At 43.4% G+C, this 27,789-nt stretch overlaps 1 protein-coding gene across 2 annotated transcripts in view; it reads left to right on the top strand.

The window, feature by feature from the left end:
* Positions 1-2,620: 2,620 nt before the first annotated feature.
* Positions 2,621-27,789, top strand: part of TNR (tenascin R) — a 492,944-nt gene continuing 467,775 nt past the window's right edge. The window contains exon 1 of one of the 2 annotated variants that reach the window (XM_077278440.1): positions 2,621-2,899. The gene's annotated coding sequence lies outside the window, so the exon portion shown is untranslated. Of the gene's footprint in view, positions 2,900-4,460; positions 4,543-27,789 lie in introns of those variants that run through there. The other variant, XM_077278441.1, reaches the window with a different exon arrangement.

The following is a 27,789-nucleotide window of genomic DNA, read 5'->3' as shown; positions in this document are numbered from 1 at the left end:
AAGGCGCATCATCTAACACAGTACAAGGCGCATCACCCAACACAGTACAAGGCGTATCACCCAACACAGTACAAGGCGCATCACCCAACACAGAAAAAGGCGCATCACCCAACACAGTACAAGGCGCATCACCCAACACAGAAAAAGGCGCATCACCCAACACAGTACAAGGCGCATCACCCAACACAGTACAAGGCGCATCACCCAACACAGTACAAGGCGCATCACCCAACACAGTACAAGGCGCATCACCCAACACAGTACAAGGCGCATCACCCAACACAGTACAAGGCGCATCACCCAACACAGCACAAGGCACATCACCCAACACAGTACAAGGCGCATCACCCAACACAGCACAAGGCACATCACCCAACACAGTACAAGGCGCATCACCCAACACAGTACAAGGCACATCACCCAACATAGTATAAGGCGCATCAGCCAACACAGTACAAGGCGCATCAGCCAACACAGTACAAGGCGCATCACCCATCACAGCACAAGGCGCATCACCCAACATAGTACAAGACACAACATCCAGCTACAGTCAAAGTCTTTCTATATAAATCTATGTGCAGATAATTTGATGATATGTAAAAAAAAAAGTAAAACAGAGAGCTCGGATGGATTTATAACATTTTTGTAAAATTAGTAAGCAAGTCTGAGGTTACAAGGTGGATCTTCACCTTATCTGAACACTTACACATGATTCATACTAAACTACTGTGGATAATTTAGAAAAAAAAGTAATTTCCTTTTAATTCTGAAAAGAACAGAATAGTATATAGTGGATATCTGGAAGTTCCGCTAAGCTGGACATATTCTGTATTTATGAATTGTAAGAATGTCATTTTACTTTTTTTCCCATCTAAAATGTTTCAGCCCAGTAGCCACTTTATAAAGAAAAATGATAGAACTCCGTATGGGGTAAATGGAAGCAACACAGAACCGCCATAGTCCTTATCTGTAGAACACAACACTTTCTGCCTGATCAATTCTCAGTCTTAACTCCTGTTGACCCCTCTCTAGGTGAAGACATGCAATGAACTCTGGTGGGGAGTAGAACGTTCCTGTCAATTGCTTCCATTCCTTGTGCGTGGAAGAAATTAAAATTAGATGCCCAGATTTTTTTTCTTTTAATACTGTTTGTATCTACTCAGGATCTTGGGTTTCCTTCCTGTGCGGACATCGGTTTTTACTAAGCACACTGGCTTTTTTCCATCTGCTTTTCCAATTGTCTTCATATGAGATTGTTTCTAAAACCACGACCATGAGCCTGCCATAGTTCCATAGCTACTGGAAAACTACAGCTTCTCAGAATGGAGACCAATGCTCCACAGCATAAATAATCTACAGTATGGCTAACCAACGGGTTTTTGCTATCCCATCTGGAAGCACCATAATGTAGGGGAAGAGATCCTGATTCCAGCAATGTGTTACTTACTGGGCTGTTTGCTGCAGTTTTCACAAAATCACTATTTTACCTGTTGTAGATGTATCAGTTCTCTAAATGCTGAGCTGTGTATAACCCCACACACGCCACTGATTGGCAGCTGTGTACTCTGTGCATAGGCAGAAAATTGCCGATCAGTTATGGAGGCTGGGTTATACAGAGCTCATGGAGGACTACATGGCAGCAGATTTATTAGTCCTCTAGTGATAAGACTGTGATTTTATAAAAACTACAGCAAGCAGCCAAGCAGGTGCCACATCACTGCATTCAGGGTCTGTGTCTCTATTTTATGCTAATTTCAGGTTCAGTGACAAAACCTTGGAGACAGATCCACTTTAAGTCCTGTAGCAAAAGAACAATGTGGTCTAAATCTCCAAGACCCTTTTATTAATCACAATCAACCAAGAGGAGAATAATTCACTGTAATGGATCCAAATAGCTGAATGTACAAACCTGCATTTTATGATGGAAAAACATTGGTGTAAATGTCCTGCAGTCATCAGGAGCTATAAGGGAAAAAAGGGTCTATCTATACTTATATTTTGCACTTTATCCTCTATTTAGTTTTATTAGCTCGTACATTTAACCAATTTATGAAACTTTTGGTAATTTTGTCCCATTATGTTGATGTTTTAATATGGCCCTCTCAAGTTGTGTAATAAATTTGTTGACCACTGATCAGCAGCTTTCTGCCTATGCACAGTGTACACAGAAGGCTGCCAATCACTGATGTGGGCAGGGTTATACAGAACCTAGCAGATCAAACAGTGACTATACCAAAGCTGCAGCAAGCAGCCCAGTAAGTGACACATCTCTAGAATCAGGGTCTCTGCTCCTACATCAGATAGGGTAGCAAAAACTACGTTGAAAAATTCCCTTTAATATGTGGAAATAGATTCTGATCCCATACTGATGACTTTGCTGTGCAATACTGAGAAATAAGTCAGTGCAGCAAAAAATAAATGTATTAAGGAGGGAAAATATTTTGCTGTAAAGCAATAAGTTGTCATGTGAATTTCTAAAAAGATGTAGAATCAGAAGCAGTAAATGAGCATTTGTTCATGCAGTATATGCACATACATTTATTCTGTGTGGGTCAGTGATTCTTTTTTTGTTGCCAGCTACACACATCCCAGTCTGTCCACTAGGGGGCCATGGTGGACTGAGCACAGCTGATGGGCTAAGAGGGAGAAGGAATATGACAGTGCCTGCTGCCTGCACTCTAATAGACCCCAGCAGGATCAGCCACAGTGTACTAAAGGCAGTGTGATCCGAGGAAGCCTGCAACAGATACCCAGTCCTACAGCTGTCCCCTGCAAGGAAGGTGGGGGACTGAAGACCCCATTACTGCTGGATTGTGTTGAAGCTGCAGAACAAGCCCAACATCCCTCCAACCAGAACCAGTGCTCCCTCCATCCCAGCTCAGCCTTCCCACCAGCCTGGGTGAGTTTTCCGAATCTTGCCTTTGCTGAGCTGATTCCTATTTTCAGCACCTTGGACAGCTCTGCTCTAAACTGCCCATAGCTCAGAATGGATCCCTGTATACTATGTATAGACTATGTGCTTTCCAATTACACTGCCAATATAGCCTGCATTTCCAAGTAGCAATTATGGGATACATTTTATACATTTTATAGTCAGAAAATCTAGAGATGACCCAATCCTGTGGCTGTTAATGCTGCAAATCATGATATTCTGCCTCTTAGAATTTACCTGCAGGAGAGACTATTCCAGGGTGTTCGGCAATGGAAGAGTTAAGCAGGCAGCAGCCACATTGTATCACACCATCAGATCAATGTTATTGTTACTTTTCTAATAATATTTACATTTCACATTTGTAGGGAAACCATCCACAGGGCTGATTGCCTTACCTATAACTCCAGACATTAGTAACACACTGAGATACACAGTGCTTAAGTTTCTATCAGAAAGGAAGGATAATATAGAGATAATATAGAGGTAATATAGAGGTAATATAGAGGTAATATAGAGGTAATATAGAGGTAATATAGAGATAATATAGAGATAATATAGAGGTAATATAGAGATAATATAGAGATAATATAGAGGTAATATAGAGATAATATAGAGATAATATAGAGATAATATAGAGATAATATAGAGATAATATAGAGGTAATATAGAGGTAATATAGAGATAATATAGAGATAATATAGAGATAATATAGAGATAATATAGAGGTAATATAGAGGTAATATAGAGGTAATATAGAGATAATATAGAGATAATATAGAGATAATATAGAGATAATATAGAGGTAATATAGAGATAATATAGAGATAATATAGAGGTAATATAGAGATAATATAGAGATAATATAGAGGTAATATAGAGGTAATATAGAGGTAGCAGCCGCAGCCCAAGGAGTGTTTAATATTGATCCAATCTTGTGCAAAATGCTGTTCTGATAGAGAGGCAGGAGAAACTGCTCTGCACTGTAGGTCCTTGGCTTTCACCAGGTTTAGTGGTCTTATAAAGTGGTGGAAGGCGGAGAGGGGTCCGTGACAGTGTTATAGGGTATCTGTATGGGCTCAGGATGAGTAACACAATACATAGGTCACCTGCTCCAAAGTTAGGGCATGGTAACGCAAGCATGCACTCATACTGAGGGCTATATTATTCCATGGGCAAAGCAAGTGTTTGCTACAGTCCATTGATACTGAGGTTGGACTCATCTTTAATTTCTTCTAAATGGCAGCGAGCTGGCTCTGGGCGCTGCTAGGACTTGGCTTTGGAGGCAGCGATTGCACAAATGAATATTCATCAGGTCATCTTTCAGGCCTTTTCATTACGTTGACATACTTGGCGTTTCACTAGTTTTGAAGGTTACTTTGTATCCGTGATGGGGTCGGTGGATGAAGCATTTGTGAATGTTTGGAGTTGTTCTACCATGGAGAGAGACCTCCGAGTCTTCTCATCGTTCATTCTGCACCCTTCTCTTCCATTGCTACACTTTTGAAGGAAACAGCGGGGAACCACTAAGAACCTCTCCTGACTAATTACAGAAGAGAACGCCAGAGACTTTCAGTAATATTAAGATTACATACATCTTCAAGTGCTTAGAGGTAAAGGATTTCACAGGATTTCTGGAACGTGGTGTTAGGTACTTGTTGGTGTTACGGAATGTTGGTGTTTGGTTGCAATTCCATTGGAATTTCTTGATAGATTTGATAAATATAGCTGGTCCAACATGCTACTAGACTCATGTCTAATCAGAACTGGATCCTGTCTGCCCGTAAATTTGTAGCCTCGGGGAGGCATATGAAGGTTAGGGTCCTACCTTGGCATGGCTGATGGGCTTTCATGAATTGTTAGAGTCCCAACAGAAGTGTATGCCTTGTGGCTGTTGGGCTCTCATGAATTGCTAGGGTTCCATCAAAGGGGTACACCTTGCTGTGGCTGATGGGCTCTCATGAACTATCAGGGTCCCATGAAAGGGGTATGTCTTGCTGTGGCTGATGGGCTCTCATGAACTATCAGGGTCCCATGAAAGGTGTATGTCTTGCTGTAGCTGATGGGCTCTCATGAATTATCAGGGTCCCATGAAAGGGGTATGTCTTGCTGTGGCTGATGGGCTCTCATGAATTATCAGGGTCCCATGAAAGGGGTATGTCTTGCTGTGGCTGATGGGCTCTCATGAATTATCAGGGTCCCATGAAAGGGGTATGTCTTGCTGTGGCTGATGGGCTCTCATGAACTATCAGGGTCCCATGAGAGGGGTATGTCTTGCTGTGGCTGATGGGCTCTCATGAATTATCAGGGTCCCATGAAAGGGGTAGGTCTTGCTGTGGCTGATGGGCTCTCATGAATTACTAGGATTCCTTCAAATGGGTACACCTTGCCTTGGCTGTTGGGCTCTCATGAATTGTTAGGGTCACATCAAAGGGTATGCTTTGCCATGAATTTGCCAATTTGCGCACTACATTTTTTAACATTTTTTATAGCAGTAATGCAGCTCCAAATCAATATATTCAATGTTTACATATTATAGCATTTCAGAGTGCAGCTGTATTTTCTTGGTTATATTGAATAGTCGTGACGGCTTTCACCTGTTCACACTTGCCTTATTCTGCTTGAGGTGTTGGTCAGTTTTTTTTACTTTTGTAATGAAACATGTGATTTACTTTATTGGTGGTGTAAGGGTATTTTTAGAAAACTGGCTTATATACGGATATATCACATGTGTGGTATATGGAGGACGACAGGAGATATATTTCAAGAGTACTTCAACATTTATGTGCAATCAATCCTGCTATAGGCATTAGGTGGTTCACTACAGTTTACATATTCTTCAATGTTACAACCAAACTTTACTAAAGTTATATTTCAGGTTTATGGTGGTAAAGATGTATTGTGTCATTATGCCATGATGTTATGCGACTTTCTGTATCAATTCTTCATGGTTTTCAGAACCTAGGCTAGCAAAGTAAATGTCTCGTAGACAGAATGTTTCATTATGAAATGTTTACTTTTGGAAGTATTACAGCTTTTTTCATATCTACCCATTTATACAGATGGCGTTTGCCATTAGACAGACGTATACTGATACCACAATGTGTTCCACCTGTTCATATACCTGCCTGTCTATCTACAGAATCTCTCCACATAGACATAGATAATAGACATATCTGCCTATTATCTATATCTATCTCTCATACCCATCTACAGTTCTCTCTCCTATCTCTATCTAATCTCTCTCTCTCTCTCATATCTAAACACTAAAAATGCAGCAAAGCAGCACCAGATTACTCCTTTTTGGGTGCCAAGTCTCCAAGACATCTACCCAAGTTGTCTTTCAATAGAGTAAAGAAAAAGGAGACATCGTCCAATTTTTACATAATAATTCTTTTCTTTTTGGCCCCTTTTCTCTACTCTATCAATCATCTATATATCTAATATGTAGCAATCTAATATCCATCTGATATCTATGTATCTAATATCCATCTATATGATCCCTATATCTAATATCTAGATATTATCTATCAATAGTATCTATCTATAATAACTATCATCTAATATCTATTATTTATCTCTTATCTATCTAAAGTGTCTATTATCCATCTATCTGATATCTATGTATCTAATATACATCTATATCATCCCTATATCTAATATCTGTCCATCTAGTATCTAACGATCATCTAATATCTATTATTTATCTCTTATCTATCTATCCATCCGTCAATATATCTAATATCTATCAATCTAATATCTATCTCTTATCTATCTATCTGATATCTATGTATCTAATATCTATTATCTATATTATCCCTATATCTAATATCTGTCCACCTAGTATCTAACTATTAGCAATAGTATCTATCTATAATAACTATCATCTAATATCTATTATTTATCTCTTATCTATCTATCCATCCGTCAATATATCTAATATCTATCTCTTATCTATCTATAGTATCTACCTATCCCATATCTTTCAATTGCAGTAAGCCTGTTACATAATCCTAACTCAGAATTTATTTTATTCACCGACTTGTCCATCTTTCCACATATCTAGAACCAGAGGTGCCATATTCATTTGATAATAACATACCTAAGTTATTCTATTGAATGGGTTCCTGTAATTGTAGCTGGGACTTACTGTACAGTGAATCCGTTTGTTAACTCTAATCCTTGTCACCTGCCTCCGCCAAAGCAGAACCTTCCTTATCTTCAGTTATGGACTTCTTTTGTCCTGCCTTTATACAGTCTATTAATAAATCTTTTATTTTAGGATCATTGATGGAACAATGTCTAGAAATTGCCCTCCACCGGCTCTGTCTTTTTCCCTCCTTCCCTTTGTCCTCAGTTCATTAATTCCGAGAGTAGATTAAGAGCATACAATAATATAGTTACAAGCTCCTTTTCTTGCCTTTGCAGATTTATTTTTGTGTTAACTGCAGGCTCTTAAAGTTGGAATAAATATTATGCTGTGAACTGGAACCGTGCGGACCGGCTTCCCGGGTAGACTTGGCGTTCATTCTGCTTCTTGTCTTTGATAGGACGCGAGTCAGGGGAGGGAATGTCCCAGCGCTCAGAAATGTGGGTTATTCTTTCTGGTCTTCAAAAGCAATAAACAAAACTCGATTTGTGTGTGTGTGATTGTTCTGTATAATAACAGATGTACAGCAATTTTCTGCAAGTCTCTGGCAGGGAAAATATTGGTTTAGATAGACTCAAGCCAAGCTTCATTGCTAGACTCCTAGCCCAGAAAGAGCCTGGAATTGACCCTCGTGATGGGGCGATGCTCTGCAGATCACTCATGGACGGTATTTAGAAAACAACCTTGTATCGTGAATGGGGTAATGGAGCGGAGACAATACAACGGAGATGGATGAATGTTTCCCTGTGTGAACGTAATCGATTAAGATATAGCATGGAGGTGTGAAGACTGGTCCAAGAGGTCAGCGGCTGGAAGCCATTTGTGTTTGTGGCCGCTCATTATTCAAGATGGATTAAGTAGAGATTTTAAAATCTTAACTCGGAAATGTTTAAGATTCATGTCCACCGCAAAACCATGAACGATTACAGTAGCCGTATGTCTTGTCGGTGGAATATAAGCCCCACATTTGAGAAGATACGTCACAAATCCACAAAAAAGTACCTAGAGTAAAGTTCTTGAAGTTCTCCATTATTCTCCAGTTTCTTCTAAAAGAGGTTGTCCAGGGCTATTATATATGGTAGCTAATAGAGGCTACTCTTTTTTAGCCGGCGCTGGCTCAGAGTGGTCACTGACCGCTCCTGCCGGCGATTCAGCTGCTCCACCTCAACAGGGCAGCTCTTCCTCTTCCGGGCTGCTCTGTTGATGGGGTGTGACAGCCGTCATGCTGATTGACAGCTGGCTTCTCTCAGTTAGTCAGCAGGGAGCCAGTTGTCAATCAGCATGACAGCAGTCAGCAGAGCAGAGAAGACGAGAATCCACTGCTCTGTCAAGAAGCCACTGAATTGCCAGCAGGAGCGATCTGCGATTGCCCTGTGATGGCAGAGATCCATAACGGCCTGTTAGATCTTAGGCTTGTAGTAAAAAATTATATAGTCCTGGATAAAACCTTTAATCGAATACCTAGATTATTACCTCTGGTAATTAAGTTATCTCATGACTGACCAATTCAGTCCAATTTTTCAACTCATTTAAAGGGGTTACATGAGAACTAGAAATGGCTACTTTTAAGGAATATTCAGTTTTATTGTTATAGAAGGAAAGTAGTAACATGAAACATTGAACATTATAAAAGATGCATAACATAAATAATACATAACTATAGAAAAAAGTCTTGGATCATACATCCGACCAAAATTGATATATTGATCGAAAGGAAAAATATACAACAGGTGAGGTTTATTTTTGCTCCTTCCACTCGCTGTTGGTGCAGTGCGGTGGCCATTGTTGCTGTGGTTCTGTGTCCAGGAGGCATGGGGGCTTTGCCTTGTGGCATGAGTGCTGTGGGGTACCTGGGTCGCACCCCCTGCTAGAGCGGTATCTGTTTGGTGGTGCTTAGCGCACAGCGTCGCAGTTTTAAGGTTGGGGACCCACTATGTTGCTGTGACGTGGCAGTGGGCTTCGTATACTCTGATCAGAATGTTAACCAAGAACCTCATGTTCAGTTTTGTAAAGATCAATGTTTCTCTTTTGCATGTGCTATTCATGTCATTTTTTTTCTACAGCTAAAGTATAAAATATATAATGGTCCCACTCACAGATTTGTTAGGTTCAGGTATAGAGACATATAAGGGGTTAAGGTGGCGAGCCAGACTATACATCCATTGTGGATGAAATATTCGTCCAATATTTGTTATGGATATGTTTTTGGGGGAACAAAAGGATCGTACCTGTTGTAGTTTCAGCATGCCCATTCCTTTCTTTTCCTGGGAAATCAGCTATTTGCAAAAAGGTCTGACAATAGATTATTCCGCTCTCCCCATATCCATGCTCCTTTACGCCATGACCATTTTTATGGGAAGTTCATTAGGAAGAGCTTTCAACCACAGGAGAGTTCATCCAACAGGTATGGAATGTGTATCAGCAGCTTTACACTACGAGAAGAAACAATTATATTTTGCAGTCGATCATCATGAGATGGAGGTTGGGATTCTGTTTTGTAGGAAGCTTAGCCAATGAGTGTCGGACTGGGGTGCCAAGGGCCCACCAGTAAACAACTCCAGCCACATGCAAATGTGACATTATCCTCAATCACAAATGTATATAACAATGAACTGGGTAGATTGCTAGATGAATAAGATGCTGCCTCTGTCTGTACATAGTGATTCATGTATATTGTGTCAAGCACTGCTCATATAAGAGGGTGGTGGCCCACCGGAGGATTCCACTGTTCTCCTGTGGGCCAGTCCAAGCCTGGTCCTAGATCTGTGATATCTTGTTACTGCTGGATGCAGTAATTTTCAGTTATTGCATGGACTAACTTTAATATGTAGCAATTTTTAAGTTGCAGTAAATGAATGATGAATGACCCTGAAAGCATAGTATTGGATCAGTGTTGGAAAAGTATCAAACAAGTAACCTATAAGAGTATGTGAATAGGATATTTTTTTACGAGGTTTTGGAGCAGAAACTAAGTGGAAAGTCTTCAAACCCTTCTCAAAAATGCAAAACTCGTCACAAATTTGGAGGTTCTGCTCAGTTTTAGCCTTGAAAACTCTGCAAAAAGAATCTAGGCGCCCATACCATTACATCAGCACCATTTTGTAATGAAAAAACATGGTTATATTGGTGCTGTATTATTGATTACACTGATATCTTTGGTGAAGAAATCTGCTTTGTGGTTCTTTTTCGTAATTCCCATTTGAAATTTTCTGCTAATTAGATTTTGGTGCACAGGGGCCGGACTGTGCACTTGGTCTTCTCCTCCCTGTTTGTGATTCTGCGGCCCCTCCGTCTGCCTCTAGTTTGTGATTCTCTGGCCCCTCCGTCTGCCTCCAGTTCATGATTCCCCTGCCCCTCCATTTGCCTCTAATCTGTGACTGTCCTGCCTCCCCTGTTGCAAATCTCAGTAGAAATCTCTCATTCAAGGCCCGGAGACAGACAGTAGGGCAGGAGAATTACAGACCGGAGGCAGACCGGGGATTGGATATCACAAAATGGAGGAAGAGAGGGGCTGGAATCACAGGCCAGAGGCAGCGGAGTGGCTGGGGAATCACAGACCGGAGGCAGATGTAGAAGCTGGCAATCATAGACCGGAGGCAGCAGAGGGGTCTGGGAATCACTGACCTAAGGCATGTGGAGGGGCTGGGGAATCACAGACCAGAGGCAACAAAAGGCCAAGGGAATCACAGACCGGAGGCAACAAAAGGCCAAGGGAATCACAGACCGAAGGCAGCAGGGGGCCTGGGAACCAATGACCTAAGGCATGTGGAGAGGCTGGGGAATCACAGACCAGAGGCAGCTGAGTGGCTGGGGAATCACAGACCAGAAGCAGGTGCAGAAGCTGGGAATCACAGACCGGAGGCAGTGGCGGGGCCAGAGGATCAATGACCTAAGGCATGTGGAGGGGCCGGGGAATCACAGACCGGAGGCAGTGGCGGGGCCAGAGAATCAATGACCTAAGGCATGTGGAGGGGCCGGGGAATCACAGACCGGAGGAAATGAAGGGGCCAGGGAATCACAGACCGGAGGCAGTGGCGGGGCCAGAGGATCAATGACCTAAGGCATGTGGAGGGGCCGGGGAATCACAGACCGGAGGCAGTGGCGGGGCCAGAGAATCAATGACCTAAGGCATGTGGAGGGGCCGGGGAATCACAGACCGGAGGAAACGAAGGGGCCAGGGAATCACAGACCGGAGGCAGTGGCGGGGCCAGAGGATCAATGACCTAAGGCATGTGGAGGGGCCGGGGAATCACAGACCGGAGGCAGTGGCGGGGCCAGAGAATCAATGACCTAAGGCATGTGGAGGGGCCGGGGAATCACAGACCGGAGGAAACGAAGGGGCCAGGGAATCACAGACCGGAGGCAGTGGCGGGGCCAGAGAATCAATGACCTAAGGCATGTGGAGGGGCCGGGGAATCACAGACCGGAGGCAACGAAGGGGCTATAAATTATAGACCAGAGGCAGTGAAGGGTGCTGGGAATCACAGACCAGAGGCAGTGGAGGGGCCACAAATCATAGTCCGGAGGCAGTGGAGGGGTCTGGTATCACAGACCGGAGGCAGTGGAGGGACCAGGGAAATCATAGACCAGAGGCAGCAGAGGAGCCAGGGAATCACAGACTGGAGGCAGTGGAGGGGCTGAGAATCATGGACCGGAGGCAGTGGAGGGGCCGAGAATCATAGACCGGAGGCAGTGGAGGGGCCAAGAATCATGAACCGGAGGCAGTGGAGGAGCGAAGAATCATGGACCAGAGGCAGCGGAGGGGCCGAGAATCATAGCCCGGAGGATATGGAGGGGCCGAGAATCATAGACCGGAGGCAGTGGAGTGGCCTGGTATCACAGACCGGAGGCAGCGGAGGGGCGAGGAATCATAGACCGGAGGCAGTGGAGGGGCCTGGTATCACAGACTGGAGACAGTGGAAGGGCCTGGAATCAAAGTCCGGAGGCAGTAAAGGGGCCAGCCCGGCCAGAGAATCACAGTGCTGCCGGCTTTTGAACACAGGTGATTCCGCATGTGGTCATTGAACCATGCAGAATCACCATGTCCAATATATGTACAGGTGACTAGAGTCTCTGCAAGATAAATTGGCATGCTGCGGTCTGGAAAGACGTGCCGCATGTCCGTGTTTGTGGGTGATCCGCCGGCGTCTCAGCACGCATAGTGGACATGGGATTTCTTGAAATCCCATCAACTATGCTGTAACATCTGTCCACTGCGGGTTGGAAGCTGTGGATGGAACCAGCGTCCAACCTGCAGCCTTTACAGACCGTGGGAACGTACCCTAATATAACAGTATAGTTCTTATATAAACATCCATATTGGAAAAACAGGCGAACACGTCATCCTGCCCCAACTGTGTGGTCTTAATTTCCTGTCCTGGGCTCCGGCAGCTGCTGCCCCTCCTTGCCATTAACCCTGCGGCATTTAGTTTGAAGTTAACGAAGCCTTGGCAAGCCGAGCGCATCACTGATTGATCAGCTGATCAATGAGTCCCTCTGCTCATTTAATTTAATCAGCAATCAATTAGCGCTGGTGCAGTAATTGTGTGAATATCTGAATGTCCAGCACAGACCTCACAAACGAGAGCAAAGCCCGGAGGTGTTGTCAGAGTGAACGTGCAAGGACACGAGCCAACCTCTGCCAGCTCATTTCTGGCTGCAGCATTGCTTTACATTGCAGGAGAAGGGCGTCATCAGCGAAACGTCCAGTGTCAGAAATCAGATGTAACTAGCGATGAGCGAATGTGCTGGAATAAGGCGTTATCTGAGCATGCTCGGGTGCTAAGAGAGTCATCAGCGTGTTCGAAAAATATTTTCGGGTCCCCGCGGCTGCATGTCTCATGGCTGACCGGTCGCATCCCATCCATGTGGATGGAGCCCTTTCAAATTTACAAGACAAATTTTAGCTGCTCCGTGTTAAACACTTCTGTCGTTGAAATAGTTTGCGTGTCGGTTACTTGCACAGAAACACAGAGGATCAGTCTCACTGTCATTTACATTTTTTCGAGTGGATCTACCGCACACCTACAGCACATTGACAGCAAACATCTGTGTATAAGCTGCAGATGATGCAGTGGACTCCGTGTCACTCATGTCGGTGCATGTAATAATTTACATCGGACATTTGCAATCATCATACCCTACAGAGTATCAGGACCAACCCCTTAAAGGGAATCTGTCACTAGATTATTACTTCCTAATCTGAGCGCAGCATGATCTAGAGACAGAGACCCTGATTCCAGTGATGTGCCACTTACTGGGCTGCTAAGTGTAGTTCTGATAAAAAACGCTGCTTTATCAGCAGGAGATTATCACTAGATGACTAGTAAACCTGCTGCCAGGTAGTCTAACTCCGCCCCAGCTTTCTGGCTATGCATAGTGTACACAGAAAGCTGCCAATCAGTGATGTGGGTGGGGTTATACAGAGCTCAGTAGACCTGCAGCTGATAAAACAGTGAGCTGCCCAGTAAGTGATACATTGCTGGAATCAGGGTCTCTGCCATTACATCATGCCTGTTTCAGATGGGGTAGCAAAAACCTGGGAACAGATTCCCTTTAAAGTTAAGGCGTGCATATTCTACAACCTCCATGATGAATGGATCTGTTATAGGACACCTATGAAGATCGAGGAGGTGAGACATTGACGCTCCATTCAAGTTCTCTGGAACTGTGGAAGACATCTGGGTAGCGTTGGTGAAAATCCATTCACAGTACCCGGCCCATCGACCAGATCAATCATCTGTGACTGCTGGATGGGAGACCTGAAAACCACATCTCACCTGGCAGCATCCGCAGCTCGCACTTTGCGTTAGGTCGGCTAATCAGAAGAAGAGCTGCAGATGTCATCACGTAAGAGGCGGCTCTCATAACTTCTGTCCAGTGGCCATGGATCACAGATTTTTTTTCTAAATAAAACAACTATGCAAACGTATTCAATGTTAGAATATATTATCACAGGAATACAGATGTAGCAAAATTTATCTTAAAAGGGTACTCCCATCTCCAAGATCCCATCCCAATATGTAGTAGGTGTAATAATAATGTTAGCAAATGCATCCAATCAGAAATGTTGTATAGTTCTTCTGATTAGCTATGTCGCTTACCCCATGTGCAGAGCATGGCAGTAGCTTAGGTATCCATGGTTACAACCACTAACAACTAACTGTCACTATGTGAGTGGTCATAACCATGGATATCAAGGCTACTGCAATGCCCTGCACATGAGGTAATCGACAAAGCTAATCAGAAGAACTATACTACATTTCTAACTGGAGGTATTTGATAATATTATTATTATTATTACACTTGGTATAGGATGGGAATATCCCTTTAAAGCAGATAATGTAGACCTGGGAGATCACGACACAAAACTATCTTTTCTCACATCGGTCAATGGCCTGTCCAATGTTACTTAATCTTATCCTCTTAAGTCAGATAAGCTTCTGCGACAAGATATCGAAATGCTGCATTATTTGCCACATCTGTACACGCTTGCCACATCTGTAGCCGTCTCATGTGTGTGGCCACCTCCAGAATGGAGGATCCTAAATGACCATCTGCTGCGTGTAAACTTTTACATCCCGGTTCAGAAAATAATTTCAGGTCCCTTAATCCTAGAGATAAATGAATGTTCTCTACGGAGTCTTTATGTGATGCTTCGCTCTCATTTATTACAAATCCCGAATCTGGCGAGTCGATTGTATCATCTCGTCCAAAGCTATTCGTTGCATTCCACCGTTTCCGACATCAGTGGCCTTCTACCAAACATCTGCCTGTGGAATGTTGTCAAAGACGGAGCTGGTCTCCGTCATGAGTAATTCAATTAACTGTATTATAGTCAAGGAAATATACATTTCTGCCGGATGTTGTGACTATAATATACAATACACTACACACAATGGTAACGACAATCTGTCATTCTGCCTGAACTGTAACAATGTATCTATAGGCGAACAGTGAATATTTATCTCTGAACTTCACACCCCTGCTGTAAGCAGTCTGCTCTATAATGCGTCCGGTAGACTCTGATGCTCAGAGATATTGTAGTACGGCTGAATCCTACATTCTTAGTTGTCGTACAGGCCACAAATGTAGAAACTACTGACCATGACTGAAAGTAAAGCCGGCCATTCACATTAGACGGCTTTCAGTTAGAGATGAGCAGATTGATTCCGGTCCAGCGTCCAGGTCAGGGGTACCTGGCGGCTAAACTGGAGCCAACAGTAGAGATGAGCAGATTGCATTTCCGGACTCCAGATCAGTGGTACCTGGTGTTTAGATGGGAGTCCCATTAATATTTTACATTTCAGCGTCCCCGGCGTGGCTTTTGTTTAGCCTGGGCAGGAGTGACGGCATCACTAAAATGATTTTGTACCAGCCCTGACAAATCAAATGCCGTCCTGCGGACACTCTAGCTGCCAGGTACCACTGACCTGGAGTCCGGAAATGCGATCTGCTCATCTCTATTGTCGGCTGAATAATACAAAGGTTACTTGGAAGCAACAGCGCAGACAATGAGGAGACAGTGGGACTTAACCAACAGAAGGGAAATCTATTTATAAGTGCACACTACACAAGTAAGCAATGTATGGCAGCTTACAGGGTTAATACGATATATAATGACACAGCAATGCCACTAAATACAATATCTGAGCAGCATTCTATTACATACACCGTTCCTGTAAACGGCTGTGAATGTCTTTATGTATTAACTTAACAGGCGTCACTCTCAGTACTAGGTCTGTCCCCATCGGGAGAAGCACAAAAATGTTACAAGTTCCTATCCCTGACCAGAACATTTTAATACATTCCAACCCTTGATAAAGAAAAATGCGCAACAACCCCCAAAGCGCCCCATAAAGCTCCTGCAATGGGTCAGGACAGGAGTTCACCACCGAGTCAGGCACAGTTATGAAGATGGCTGGTGTAGTTACCCTTTAGTGAACGCATCCCTGTTCATTAATAACGAATGCCTAAGTATAGTATAGATGGGGCATCACAGGCAAATCATGGTGACACCAAGAAATCTCCAACAATGAAAATCCATGGAAAAAGTAGCATGGATAGCAGAAAATCCTTTAGGCTTTACAATGTTATTATAACAGTGCCAATCCCAATTCTAGCCAAAATGTCCCATTGCATGCCACAATGCCCCATTGCATGCCACATTTCCCCATTGCATGCCACATTGCCCCATTGCATGCCACATTGCCCCATTGCATGCCACAATGCCCCATTGCATGCCACATTTCCCTATTGCATGCCACATTGCCCCATTGCATGCCACATTGCCCCATAGCATGCCAAAATGCCCCATTGCATGCCACATTTCCCCATCGCATGCCATAATGCCCCAATGCATGCCACATTGCCCCATTGCATGCCCCATTGCATGCCACAATGCCCCATTGCATGCCACATTTCCCCATCACATGCCATAATGCCCCAATGCATGCCACATTGCCCCATTGCATGCCACATTGCCCCATTGCATGCCAAAATGCCCCATCACATGCCACATTTCCCCATCGCATGCCACAATGCCCCTTTGCATGCCACAATGCCCATTTCATGCCACATTACCCCATTGCATGCCACAATGCCTCATTTCATGCCACAATGCCCCATTTCATGCCTATCCATGCCATTCAGCCACTATGTTCTAAATCACAGTAACTGATCCCACAGTCAGCATATGGCATATGTTCTTACACCGGGGACACTTCATGGGCGAAGTGATCTCTGGTAGAGCACCTCTGCTGTGGCAAATTAATCCTGTAATGGGGATAGCACTATCCTACTTAAATTAGTCATTTTGGAGGCATTTTGAGCCCCATCAAGAACAGTTTGCCATCTCAACAGTTGAAGACTTTCCTACCAGTTTGAGAAGCGCTGGTATAGAAGGATTTCTCATTCTCCGGTCTCTCGTTCCCGGCACATGATGGATAATCATTAGCTCATCCTACAATCTAGCTTCCCTCACTGTTTTTAATCACAATGAATGAAGACTTAAATCAATCAAGGAATAGGAAGAGCTGCCACAATCTGAATATTTGCAAAATTGCCAGCGCTATGAAGCTCGCAATCTGCCGTTAATGGCATATTACAGTATCAAAGTGTTTTCACTTAGAATGTAATCCCGCGTAAAGGAGAACGGCGCCTCAAAGCAAACATTTACTTGTATTGACAAACAGACAAGTATATTTCCGGCAAGAATTGCATTCATTCATGTAATAGCCCCGTCTAATGTCTACATGTGTTTTGCTGTTTTTCAGTGTTTTTTTTTCATTGCTTGATGGCTCAATTTGAAAAGCTTAATGTCTTATTTCTTAGGTGCTGAATGTTCTGTTAATAATTGTTACTTACCGCACAATTAAGACACAGGATTTGCAATCTTTCAGTCTTATTAGACAATATGGATTGCCCAATCTTGATATTAGAGAACGCCTCATAATTGCTTCATTTGCATAATCCCTATGTGCAGGTTGACAATTCAAAGGCTTATGCTGAGAATGGTGCGACAGGGATTTGTGGGGGGATTAAAATTTGGGAAAACACAAGGCAATGCCGTTTACTAATCAAAATGTTATAGCTACACAATTATAGCTAAATAGATGTAGGTTACTTACGCTCTACTTTCATATTGATACGTTGTTTCTACCACATAATGGACCTTGATGTTTATCTAATTGTATTTAAGTCTTTCGTTGGGGCAATATTTGGAAACTAATACTTGGCTGTCAAAGTACTGTACAATCATAACGCCTCCCCAATCCTTAATTATCTCTTTTCTGAACCATGGAATTTTCTTCAAAAACACAGAATGGAAATTTGATGGTTACAAGTAAGGCAGATCTTTCGTTAGTATACAGTGGCATGTAAAAGTTTGTGCACCCCTGATTAAAATTACTGTTATTGTGAACAGTTAAGCAAACTGAAGATTAAATGATTTCCAAAAGGGCTAAAGTTAAAAGATGACACGTTTTCTTTGTACTTTAGGCAAAAACTAAAAATATATTGTCATTTTTTACATTTTAAAAATTCTAAAAAGGAAAATGGGCCGATGTAAAAGTTTGGGCCCTTGGAGATTTTTGTGCCCAGATAACTTTGACCAAGGTTTCAGACCTTATGGCTTGTTCACCTTAGGAAAGGCCAGGTGATACAAATTTTCCAACTTTATATAATAACCCAGCCTCCTCTAACCTTGTGCCAAAAAAACAACAGTCATGGGTTCTTCTAAGCAGCTGCCTAGCACCCTGAAAATAAAAATGGTGGAAGACATAGGTCAAGTAAAAACCTTAAGGGACAATTCCCCCCAAAAATCAAGGAACTTACGGATTGTTGAGGATTCTGACCCCTGGGACCTTTAGCAATCCCAAGCTCTAGAACTCCAATAGTTGGCCAATCATGTAAAGAGCGGACATGTGCATGATCGGCCATTCTTTCCATAGTCTATGGGACAGCCAGGAAAAGCTGAATACTTTACTTAATTGTCCCATAAACACTGAATGGAGCAGAGGTCGTAAATGCCCACCTCTACCCCATTCAGGAAGTCTTTAGAAATACCCTGGTTTCGAGAAAGAGGGAAAAAAAGAGACAAATACGGCGCTTCCTCTGAGAGTAATACGTTTTTACCAACAGTGGAAAAAATTATTTTAGTTGTGGTTATGCTCACCTTCTATCGGTAGGAAATGCACGTTGAGATTCTCAAAGAATCAATTCTTTAGGCAACTCTTCTCCGTATGTTGTATAATCCAATAAGGTGTGCAGCTCACTTTGGAGAACTATGTGTTGATCCTGCTTCGGATCCACATAGGTGGCGAATTCAAAGGGAAAATAAACTCCAAGCTAATGTGGCGCTAAGCACTTTAGGAATTTTTGAATGCACCCACTTCCAGTGAAAAATGTTAATAAAAAATAATGTATTTTCTAAAAAAAAAAAAAAAAAGGTAAATAAATTATATTTTTAAAATATTTTTAAAATGCAGTACAACGCGTTTCGGCTCCTATTTTTACAGTGCAGCCTTCATCAAGTAGCAAAAAAAACAGACATACAATAAGCACTATAAAGTGATGCTTTATAGTTACTTTACAGTGCTTATTGTATGTCTGTTTTTTTTGCTACCTGATGAAGGCTGCACTGTAAAAATAGCAGCCGAAACGCGTTGTACTGTATTTTAAAAATATTTTAAAAATATAATTTATTTACCTTTTTTTGTTTTTTTTGAGAAAATAAATGAATTTTTATTAAGATTTTTCACTGGAAGTGGATGCATTCAAAAAATCCTAAGGTGCTTAGCGCCACTTTTGCTTGGAGTTTATTTTCCCTTTCCATTCAGGAAGTGACTGCATAGCTTCATTCTCAGGGGTCTCAAGATCATTGTGGGTCCCAATAGTTGAACTTCCAAAGATAAGCAAGTTATCTCTTATATGGATAGTGGATAACTTGATTTTCATTGGAGGTCCAGCCTATGGATAGAGGATAATTTTATATTCGCGTCATCTACCAGAACCCACCAGGTGGTACTGCGGCCGAGAAAACTGTATGACACTTGATGTTTCTCCTGAAAAGCTTTGGATGAGGTTTGGTTGTCTTGGTGAGACTATTGCTATTGAGGGTGACAAGACCATCATCAGCTTTGAAGGCACAGTTTAACTAATTACTTAGAAAAGTGACTAGAACCACATTGATGACCCTAACCTTGAGCTTTTTATACAAGGTTAACAAAGGCAATTTCTCTTCAATATCCATAAAATTGTCGATAATTTCTACATGTTAAAGCTACTATCATCAGTGTTGGGCCTCATTTATATGAACATATCTATTCTGGCCCATAAAATGGTTAATGGTATTGTACCCTCTCTTAGCTTTAACTCTAAACTTTGGGTTCACTTATCAAGTTTTCCCCTAGAAGTTCTTAATGCAGCACTTCTAGGACAGATATTGGTCTGATTTAACCCAATTTTTTTTTTTATTGAACTACTAAATTAGTGTGTATGAGGTGTTATGACCCCAATGGCAGAGGGTCTCAGAAGTTATTACCAAGTCTGCAAACACAAAAACCAGCTCATAGGGCAGTGGTAACTAGGCTGACCGTATACCTGATCCTAGCACCACAAATAGCAGCAGCCGGGGAACGTACCTACGTTGGTTCTAGACGTCTCGCGCCAGCCGGAGAACTAACTAACCCTAGAAGGGAAAAGATAGACCTTTCTTGCCTCCAGAGAAAAGACCCCAAAAGTTGGATACAAACCCCCAACAAATAATAACGGTGAGGTAAGAAGAAAAGACAAACGTAAGAATGAACTAGGTTTTTAGCAAAGAGAGGCCCACTGACTAATAGCAGAATATAGGAAGATGACTTATACGGTCAGCAAAAACCCTATCAAAATTTCCACGCTGAATATTCAAGAACCCCCGAACCGTCTAACGGCCCGGGGGGAGAATATCAGCCCCCTAGAGCTTCCAGCAAAATCAGGAATCACATTTAGTACAAGCTGGACAAAAATAAGAGCAATGCAAATAACCAAAAAATAAGGAAGCAGGACTTAGCTTATTTTGCAAGAACCAGGACCAGCAGACAGGAGCAAACAGAAAGGAACTGATTACAACGATGCCAGGCACCAGACTGAAAATCCAGGAAGCTTAAATAGCAACACCCCGGGACTAACGAGCCAGGTGGGTACCAAGCTGAGGAAAGAAACTCAAAGTGTCATGTTGCTAGTGACCACAAGAGGGAGCCAAAAATCCAATTCACAACAGTACCCCCCCTTAAGGAGGGGTCACCGAACCCTCACCAAGACCACCAGGATGATCAGGATGAGCAGCGTGAAAGGCATGAACCAAATCAGCCGCATGAACATCAGAGGCGACCACCCAGGAATTATCCTCCTGACCATAGCCCTTCCACTTGACCAGATACTGAAGCCTCCGTCTGGAGAGACGAGAATCCAAGATCTTCTCCACCATGTACTCCAACTCACCCTCAACCAACACCGGAGCAGGAGGCTCAACAGAAGGAACCACAGGCACAATGTAGCGCCGCAACAAAGACCTATGGAACACGTTGTGAATGGCAAACGACACCAGAAGATCCAAGCGAAAGGACACTGGATTAAGGATTTCCAAAATCTTATAAGGACCGATGAAGCGAAGCTTAAATTTAGGAGAGGATACCTTCATAGGAACAAACCGAGAAGACAGCCACACCAAATTCCCAACACGAAGTCGGGGACCCAGACCGCCGCGGCGGTTGGCAAAACGCTGAGCCTTCTCCTGTGACAACTTTAAGTTGTCCACCACATGATTCCAGATCCGCTGCAACCTATCCACCACAGAATCTACCCCAGGACAGTCAGAGGGCTCAACATGTCCCGAGGAAAAACGAGGATGAAAACCAGAGTTGCAGAAAAATGGCGAAACCAAAGTAGCGGAACTAGCCCGATTATTAAGGGCAAACTCAGCCAATGGCAAGAAGGTCACCCAGTCATCCTGATCTGCAGAAACCAAACACCTCAAATAAGCCTCCAGTGTCTGATTTGTTCGCTCCGTTTGGCCATTAGTCTGAGGATGAAAGGCAGACGAAAACGACAAATCAATGCCCATCTTAGCACAAAAGGATCGCCAGAACCTGGAAACAAACTGGGATCCTCTGTCAGACACGATATTCTCAGGAATGCCGTGCAAACGAACCACATTCTGAAAGAATAAAGGAACCAGATCGGAAGAGGAAGGCAGCTTAGGCAAAGACACCAAATGGACCATCTTGGAAAAGCGATCACATACCACTCAGATGACAGACATGCCCTGAGACACCGGAAGATCCGAAATGAAATCCATGGAAATGTGTGTCCAAGGCCTCTTCGGGACAGGCAAGGGCAAGAGCAACCCGCTGGCACGAGAACAGCAAGGCTTAGCTCGAGCACAAGTCCCACAGGACTGCACAAATGACCGCACATCCCGTGACAAGGAAGGCCACCAAAAGGACCTAGCCACCAAATCTCTGGTGCCAAAAATCCCCGGATGCCCTGCCAACACCGAGGAATGAACCTCGGAAATGACTCTGCTGGTCCATTTATCAGGAACAAACAGTCTGTCAGGTGGACAAGAGTCAGGTCTACCAGCCTGAAATCTCTGCAACACACGTCGCAAATCCGGAGAAATGGCTGACAAGATTACTCCCTCTTTAAGAATACCAGCTGGCTCTGAGACTCCAGGAGAGTCAGGCACAAAGCTCCTTGAAAGAGCATCAGCCTTCACATTCTTTGAACCTGGTAAATACGAGACCACAAAGTCAAAACGGGAGAAAAACAATGACCAACGGGCCTGTATAGGATTCAGGCGTTTAGCAGACTCGAGATACATCAGATTTTTGTGATCAGTCAAGACCACCACACGATGCTTAGCACCCTCGAGCCAATGACGCCACTCCTCAAATGCCCACTTCATGGCCAACAACTCCCGATTGCCAACATCATAATTCTGCTCAGCAGGCGAAAACTTCCTAGAAAAAAAAGCACATGGTCTCATTACAGAGCAACCAGGGCCTCTCTGCGACAAAACGGCCCCTGCCCCGATCTCAGAAGCATCCACTTCAACCTGAAAGGGAAGTGAGACATCAGGCTGGCACAAAACAGGCACCGAAGTAAACCGGCGCTTCAGCTCTTGGAAAGCTTCCACGGCTGCAGGAGCCCAGTTAGCAACATCAGAACCTTTCTTGGTCATATCCGTCAAAGGTTTAACAACGCTAGAAAAGTTAGCGATAAAACGACGGTAGAAGTTAGCAAAACCCAAGAACTTCTGAAGACTCTTAACTGACGTGGGTTGAGTCCAATCATGAATAGCTCGGACCTTGACTGGGTCCATCTCCACCGCAGAAGGGGAAAAAATAAAACCCAAAAAGGGAACCTTCTGTACTCCAAAGAGACACTTTGAGCCCTTAACAAACAAAGCATTCTCACGCAAAACCTGAAACACCATCCTGACCTGCTTTACATGGGAGTCCCAATCATCACAAAAAAACAGAATATCATCTAGATAAACAATCATAAATCTATCCAGATACTTCCGGAAGACATCATGCATAAAGGACTGAAACACTGAAGGAGCATTAGAGAGCCCAAAAGGCATCACCAAGTACTCAAAATGACCTTCGGGCGTATTAAATGCAGTTTTCCATTCATCTCCTTGCTTAATGCGCACAAGGTTGTACGCACCACGAAGATCTATCTTGGTGAACCACTTGGCACCCTTAATCCGGGCAAACAAGTCCGACAACAGAGGCAAAGGATACTGAAATTTAACAGTGATTTTATTCAGAAGCCGATAGTCTATACAAGGTCTCAAAGATCCGTCCTTCTTGGCCACAAAAAAGAATCCCGCACCAAGAGGGGAAGAGGATGGACGGATATGCCCCTTCTCCAGAGACTCCTTGATATACGAACGCATTGCGGTATGCTCAGGTACAGACAGATTAAATAATCTTCCCTTAGGAAATTTACTACCTGGAATCAAATCTATAGCGCAGTCACAGTCCCTATGAGGAGGAAGAGCACTGGACCTGGACTCGCTGAATACATCCTGATAATCAGACAAATACTCAGGAACTTCCGAAGGAGTAGAGGAAGCAATAGACACCGGCGGGGAATCACCATGAATTCCCTGACAGCCCCAACTTGACACAGACATTGCTTTCCAATCCAAGACTGGATTATGGGTCTGTAACCATGGCAGACCCAAAACGACCAAATCATGCATTTTATGCAGAACAAGAAAACGAATCACCTCCCGATGTTCAGGAGTCATGCACATGGTTACCTGTGTCCAAAACTGCGGCTTATTTTCTGCCAATGGCGTAGCATCAATACCTCTAAGAGGGATAGGATTTACCAACGGCTCAAGAACAAAACCACAGCGCTTGGCAAATGACAGATCCATAAGACTCAGGGCAGCACCTGAATCCACAAACGCCATAACAGGGTAGGAAGACAATGAGCAAATTAAAGTCACAGACAAAATAAATTTAGGTTGCAAATTACCAATGGCGACAGGACTAACAACCCTTGTTAGGCGTTTAGAGCATGCTGATATAACATGTGTAGAATCACCACAGTAAAAACACAACCCATTCTGACGTCTATGATTTTTCCGTTCATTTCTAGTCTGAATTCTACCACATTGCATTAAATCAGGTGTTTGTTCAGACAACACCACCAGAGGATTAGCGGCTTTGCGCTCCCGCAAACGCCGGTCAATTTGAATAGCCAGCGCCATGGAATCATTCAGACCTGTAGGAATGGAGAAACCCACCATCACATTCTTAATGGCTTCAGAAAGGCCATTTCTGAAATTTGCGGCCAGAGCACACTCATTCCACTGAGTAAGCACGGACCATTTCCGAAATTTTTGGCAATACACTTCAGCTTCATCCTGGCCCTGAGAGATAGCCAGCAAGGCTTTTTCTGCCTGAATTTCAAGATTGGGTTCCTCGTAAAGCAACCCGAGCGCCAGAAAAAACGCATCAATATTTGCCAATGCTGGATCTCCTGGCGCTAACGAGAAGGCCCAATCCTGAGGGTCGCCCCGCAAGAAAGAGATAACAATTTTAACTTGCTGAGCTGAGTCTCCAGACGAACGGGGTCTCAGAGATAGAAACAATTTACAATTATTCCTGAAATTCCTAAACTTAAATCGGTCTCCAGAGAACAGTTCAGGAATAGGTATTTTAGGTTCAGACATAGGACTACTGGTAACAAAATCTTGAATGCCCTGCACACGAGCAGCAAGCTGATCCACACTAGTAATCAAAGTCTGCACATTCATTTCTGCAGCAAGCTCAAGCCACTCAGAGGTAAAGGGGAGGAAGAAAGAGAAAAAAAAAAAAAAACTCAGAATTTCCTTTCTTATTATCCCACTTCTGCAATGCATTAAACATTCACCTTTGGCCTGGCATACTGTTATGACCCCAATGGCAGAGGGTCTCAGAAGTTATTACCAAGTCTGCAAACACAAAAACCAGCTCATAGGGCAGTGGTAACTAGGCTGACCGTATACCTGATCCTAGCACCACAAATAGCAGCAGCCGGGGAACGTACCTACGTTGGTTCTAGACGTCTCGCGCCAGCCGGAGAACTAACTAACCCTAGAAGGGAAAAGATAGACCTTTCTTGCCTCCAGAGAAAAGACCCCAAAAGTTGGATACAAACCCCCAACAAATAATAACGGTGAGGTAAGAAGAAAAGACAAACGTAAGGATGAACTAGGTTTTTAGCAAAGAGAGGCCCACTGACTAATAGCAGAATATAGGAAGATGACTTATACGGTCAGCAAAAACCCTATCAAAATTTCCACGCTGAATATTCAAGAACCCCCGAACCGTCTAACGGCCCGGGGGGAGAATATCAGCCCCCTAGAGCTTCCAGCAAAATCAGGAATCACATTTAGTACAAGCTGGACAAAAATAAGAGCAATGCAAATAACCAAAAAATAAGGAAGCAGGACTTAGCTTATTTTGCAAGAACCAGGACCAGCAGACAGGAGTAAACAGAAAGGAACTGATTACAACGATGCCAGGCACCAGACTGAAAATCCAGGAAGCTTAAATAGCAACACCCCTGGACTAACGAGCCAGGTGGGTACCAAGCTGAGGAAAGAAACTCAAAGTGTCATGTCGCTAGTGACCACAAGAGGGAGCCAAAAAATCTAATTCACAACAATGAGGCCAAAGAAGGAACCCATTAAGGTTCCTAATCCTGTGAATGTGTGTGTTTTTTTTCTAATGTGTAATGTTCTTGCAATATTCTTTATCATGAAGGCGCTATTAGAAGTATATCTCAAAATGCACTACAGAATGGAGCTGAAGTCGAGCATGTGCACCCCCATTACATTCAAGAACGGACTGTATAGTTTCCCATTCTTAGAGGTAGGGTATTACTTGCAATTAAAAGAAAAAAGCCTTCATAATACTGCTAAAATATATACAGTCATACCACAATTAGAGGTTAATTAACACATGTGTCCACCCTTAAGGCATCCATATATCCAGGGATGGACAAACCATTGGTGCAACCATCACCCAAGAATTAAGGGGATCTATTTTCCCCTCCAAAGCAGGTAGAATGGTGCATTGTGATGAGACATTAGATTGCAAAGGGCCCTTACATTGTTCTTGCACAGGGGCCCTCTTCTGTCTGTGTCCACCAGTGCATATATCAATTGATCGCAGTTGGCCGACAGCCATCTATCCTGGCTCCCCTATAAACAGACATGGATGGCTTAAATAGAGTTCTTGTAGTCTCTATGAGAGACTTCTTTGGCAGATACTTATCTCCAGACATTAAATGTGGTTGTGATGGGGTCAGTCGGGTGGCGTCCATACACATTAGATTGTTTGCCGATCAGACCGATGTTGATCTTTTCTTGGATTTGGTAAATGACTTGTTGTGAATTTGGTTTGTGGGCTCCCCCGGTGGTCCGTTATGGTAGTGCCTCTTATGTGCCTTCCTCCATCTCTGATTACCTGTCGCCACCCTCTAGGGGAGTTTCCTATTTAAGGCTGCTTGGCTGTTAGTCATATGCCGGCCAACAATGTGCTAGTAGCATTCTGTTGCATTCACCTGCTTCAAGTCCCAGTTCAGCTAAGTTGAATTTTGTTTCTTGTTTTGCTATTTTTGTCCAGCTATCTGCAATGTGACCTTTCAGTGCTGGAAGCTCTTGTGGACAGAAAATTACTACTCCAGTGGCATGAGTTGTCACTGGAGTTTAAAGTAGTTTCTGGATGGTGTTTTTGAATAGTGATTTTTAGGTCGACCGTGAAGTAACTCTTTCCTGTCCTTCTGCTATCTAGTAAGCGGACCTCACTGTGCTAAATCTGCTGTTCATCCTACGTATGTTATTTCCTCTGAACTCACCGTCAATATCTGTGGGGGCCTACTATCATCTTTTGGGGTTCCTCACTGGAGGTAAGGCAGGCCTGTATATTCCTCTTATAGGGGTAGTTAGATCTCCGGCTGGCGCGTGGTGTCTAGGGCATCGTAGGTACATCCCCCGGCTACTGTAAGTGTTGGGTCAGGTTCAGGTCACGGTCGACCTTAGTTTCCATCACCCGAGAGCTAGTCCGTTTTGTATTTTTATTCCCCTGGTCATTGGGGTAACCATAACAGTTTGGCCGGCCTGTAAAAGATCTATGTGTTAAAATATGCACTAAAGCAGGAAGGAGGAGAAAAGGTTTTTTTTTTTTTCTGTGTTTGAAAGTGCACCTTAGTTTGCTCATTTGTATTCCTTGCTTAAATTGCAGTCTTCAGCCTTTTTTTTTTTCTCCTCTCCTCTTAACCTCTGAATGCTTGGGTTACACCCATTTGAATCATGGATTCACAGAGTTTAGTTGCAGGTTTGAATAACCTTGCGACAAAAGTACAGAACCTACAAGATTTTGTTATACGTGCTCCAATGTCTGAACCTAAGATTCCTCTGCCTGAATACTTTACCGGAGACAGATCCCGGTTTTTGAGTTTCAGGGAAAATTGCAAATTGTTTTTGTCTCTGAGATCTCACTCTGCTGGTGATCATACTCAACAAGTTAAAATTGTTATCTCTCTACTGCGCGGCGACCCACAAAGTTGGGCATTTGCATTATCGCCAGGGGATCCTGCGTTGTTAAATGTAGATGCGTTTTTTCAGGCTTTGGGGTTGCTTTATGAAGAGCCTAATTTG

This window comes from Ranitomeya variabilis, chromosome 8, assembly GCF_051348905.1.
Source record: "Ranitomeya variabilis isolate aRanVar5 chromosome 8, aRanVar5.hap1, whole genome shotgun sequence".
In the NCBI taxonomy this organism is placed as follows: domain Eukaryota; kingdom Metazoa; phylum Chordata; class Amphibia; order Anura; family Dendrobatidae; genus Ranitomeya; species Ranitomeya variabilis.
The sequence above is the reverse complement of the archived record's forward strand: the minus strand, read 5'-3'. Positions and strand labels throughout refer to the sequence as shown.